Raw genomic sequence first — 3,728 nt, 5'->3', positions numbered from 1 at the left:
CTTCTCTCTTTTAATATTTGAGTTCATTAAAAAAGGGTATTACCAATTTCACAAGAATTTTCCTATGCAAAGGTAGGATATGTGAGGTCTTTTGTCAGATTCTTTATCTGTTTTCTATGTACACTTTATTGGATAAAAATATTCCATGGATTCTATTTGATCAATAACATTATTAATAAGCATGATGTATTAGTTTCCTCTTGCATATATAAACAAATTACACACATCCAGTGACCTAAAATACTGATTTGTGCTTGTTTAAGCAATACATATATTAAATTAGAAATATACAGAGAAGACCAACATGGCCCCTGAACAAAGGATGACATGCAAATCCGTGAGGCATTCTTTATTTGAAAAGTAAAACAGCATAGTTTTAGTATCGTGCTCTGGATGTCAGATGTCTGAAATGGGTTTCACCAAATCATAATCAATGTGTTGTCTCTCCTTTGAAATTTCAGCAACTTTCCCTCCCTTCCTTAATATTCAAAATCATTTTTTTCTCTGTTTCTATCCTCATGTCAGCTTCTCACTCTGATCCCAGTACCGCCATTTTATAAAGTATCATCTGATTACATTGAACCCACCTACATAATCTGAGATAATCTCCTCACTCAAGATCTTTTGCTCAGTCACACAGTACTTCTTGCCATGTAACTGCATATATTCATAGGTTTTAAGAATTAGGGCTTGGGTATCTTTTAGGAGAGGAGCATTATTCAGCCTGCAAAGCATGGTTTCTAATTCATTACCTTTCTTCTTTCTTTTTTTGTTTCTCTTTTTTGCTTCTTTCTCTCTTTGCATTTTGTGCAAAATTCTTTTGTTTATTTATTTATTTTTGCTATTTCCCCCACCCCTTTTGTTGCCCTTGTTGTTTATTGTTGCTGTTATCATTACTGTTGTTATTGTGTTGGATAGGACAGAGAGAAATGGAGAGAGGAGGGGAAGACAGAGAAGGGGAGAGAAAGATAGACACCTGCAGACCTGCTTCACTGCCTGTGAAGCAACCCTCCCCCTCAGGTGGGGAGATGGGAGCTCCAACCTGGATCCTTACACAGGTCCTTGCACTTCACACCATGTGTGCTTAACCCTCTGCACCACCAGCCAGCACCCTTTTGTTTATTTTTTATCATGCTGTTGGGTGGTTTAGGTGTATCTCTGAAAAATTCCAATTCTTTAAGGAGATGTCAAGTCACTAGTGAGCATAACAAGAGGGGTCCCTAGCAGCTGCTTTCTTCTGTTACAGCATCTTTGGCAGCCGCGGGGCTGTGCCTGCAGTAGGGGGAGTGACCTGATCACTATAGCTTGTAGGCAACCTGGGAGGTGGCACTGTGGACAAGGTGCTGGGCCCTCAATTATGAGGTTCCATTTTTTTCCCCACTTTTTAAAATTTCTTTATTGGGGGATTAATGTTTTACAGTCGACAGTAAATACAATAGTTTGTACATGCATTAACGATTCTCAGTTTTCCACATAACAATACAACCCCCACTAGGTCCTCTGTCATATTTTTCCAGGACCTGTACTCCCCCCCACCCCAGAGATTTTTACTTTGGTGCAATTCTTCAACTCCAGTTCAGGTTCTACTTGTGTTTTCTCTTCTGATCTTTTTTTTTAAACTTCTGCCCAGAATGAGATCATCCCATATTGATCCTTCTGTTTCTGAATTATTTCACTTAACATGATTTCTTCAAGCTCCATCCAAGATCAGCTGAAAATGGTGAAATCACTATTTTTAATAGCTGAGTAGTATTCCGTTGTGTATATATACCACAACTTGCTCAGCCACTCATCTGTTGTTGGACACCTGGGTTGCTTCCAGGTTTTGGCTATTACAAATTGTACTGCTATGAACATAGGTATATGCAAATCTTTTTGGATGGGTATGTTGGGTTCCTTAGGATAGATTGCTTTCCACAGGGGTTGGACCATTTACATTCCTACCAGCAGTGCACGAGGGTTCCTTTGACCCTACAACCTTTCCAGCATTTGTTGCTGCTACTTTTTCTGATGTATGACATTCTCACAGGAGTGAAGTGATATCATTGTTGTCTTTATTTGCATTTCTCTGACAATCAAAGACTTGGAACATTTTTTCATGTGTTTCTCGGCCTTTTGAATCTCTTTTGTGGTGAATATTCTGTCCATGTCCTCCCCTCATTTTTGGATAGAGTCATATGTTTTCTTGTGGTTTAGTTTGGCGAGCTCTTTATATATTTTGGTTATTAGCCTCTTGTCTGATGTATTGCATGTAAGGATCTTCTCCCATTCTGTGAGGGGTCTCTTGGTTTGGGTAGTTTGGGTCTCTTGGTTTCTTTTGCTGTGCAGAAGCTTTTTAATTTGTGGTAGTCCCATAGGTTTATGCTTGCCTTAGTCTTCTTTGTAAATGGATTCGTGTCATTGAAGATGTCTTTAAAATTTATGGGGAAAAGAATTCTGTCAATATTTTCCTCTAAGTATCTGATAGTTTCTGGTCTAACATCCAAGTCCTTGATCCACTTGGAATTTACTTCTGTATTTGGTGAAATACAGTGGTTCAGTTTCATTCTTCTGCATGTTTCAGCCCGTTTTTTTACAACACTATTTGTTGAAGAGACTCTGCTTTCCCCATTTAATAGTCTGGGAACCTCTGTCAAAGATTAGATGTCCATAGGTGTGGGGGCTTACTTCTGGGCTCTCACTTCTATTCCACTGGTCAGTGTGTCTATTCATGTTCCAATACAAAGCAGTTTTTATGACAATGGTCCTATAGTACAATTTGAGATCTGGGAGTGTGATGCCTCCAGTTTTGTTCTTTCTTCTCAAGATTGTTTTGGCAATTCTAGGTCTTTTCTGGTTCCAGATAAACATTTGTAGCATTTGTTCTATTTTCCTAAAAATGTGTTTGGGATCTTGCTGGGGATAGCATTAAATTTGTAGATGGTTCTGGGTAGTATATTCATTTTGATGATGTTAATTCTTCCAACCCATGAACATGGAATATCTTTCCAATTCTTTGTGTCATTTTCAATTTCCTTGAGTAGTGACTCATAATTTTCAGTATACAAGTCTTTCATTTCTTTGCTTAGGTTTATTCCTAGATATTTTATTGTTTTTGTTGTTATTGCAAAAGGAATTGATTTCTGGATTTCAATTTCTTCTAACTTAGTGTTTGCATAGAGGAATGCCACTGACTTTTGTATGTTAATTTTGCAGCCTCACACCTTACTGTATTGCCTGATGATTTCCAAAAGCTTTTTGCTGAATTCTTTAGGTTTTTCTATGTATACTATCTAGGCATCTGTGAATAGGGAGAGTTTGACTTCTCTTTCAATCTGTATCCCTTTAATTCCTTTCTCCTCCCTGAGTGCTACGGCAAGAATGTCCAACACTGTATTGAATAGTAATGGTGATAGTGTGCAGCCCTGTCTAGTACCTAGTCTATAGACTTCACTATCTTGAGGAATTTTTCATCTATTCCTATTTTGTTTTTTAGCGTTTTGATCATGAAGGGATGTTGCATTTTGTCAAAGGCTTTCTCTGCATCTATTGATATGACCATGTGATTTTTGGTCTTGCTTTTATTGATGTAGTGGATCATATTGATTGATTTACATATATTAAACCAACCTTGCATCCCTGGGATAAATCCCACTTGGTCATGATGAACAATCTTTTTAATATACTGCTGTATCCTGTTGGCTAGAATTTTGTTCAATATTTTAGCATCTATGTTCATCAGAGATATT

At 37.6% G+C, this 3,728-nt stretch overlaps 1 non-coding gene across 1 annotated transcript; it reads left to right on the top strand.

The window, feature by feature from the left end:
- The first annotated feature begins 250 nt into the window (after positions 1–250).
- LOC132542258 (U6 spliceosomal RNA) lies at positions 251–357 on the top strand. Its single transcript, XR_009553360.1, has one exon. It is a non-coding gene; the product is annotated as a U6 spliceosomal RNA (small nuclear RNA).
- The last annotated feature ends 3,371 nt before the right edge of the window (positions 358–3,728 follow it).

This window comes from Erinaceus europaeus, chromosome 12 (genome assembly GCF_950295315.1).
Source record: "Erinaceus europaeus chromosome 12, mEriEur2.1, whole genome shotgun sequence".
NCBI classification, from domain to species: domain Eukaryota; kingdom Metazoa; phylum Chordata; class Mammalia; order Eulipotyphla; family Erinaceidae; genus Erinaceus; species Erinaceus europaeus.
Note: the sequence above shows the minus strand (reverse complement) of the source record. Positions and strands in the feature narration are given on the sequence as shown.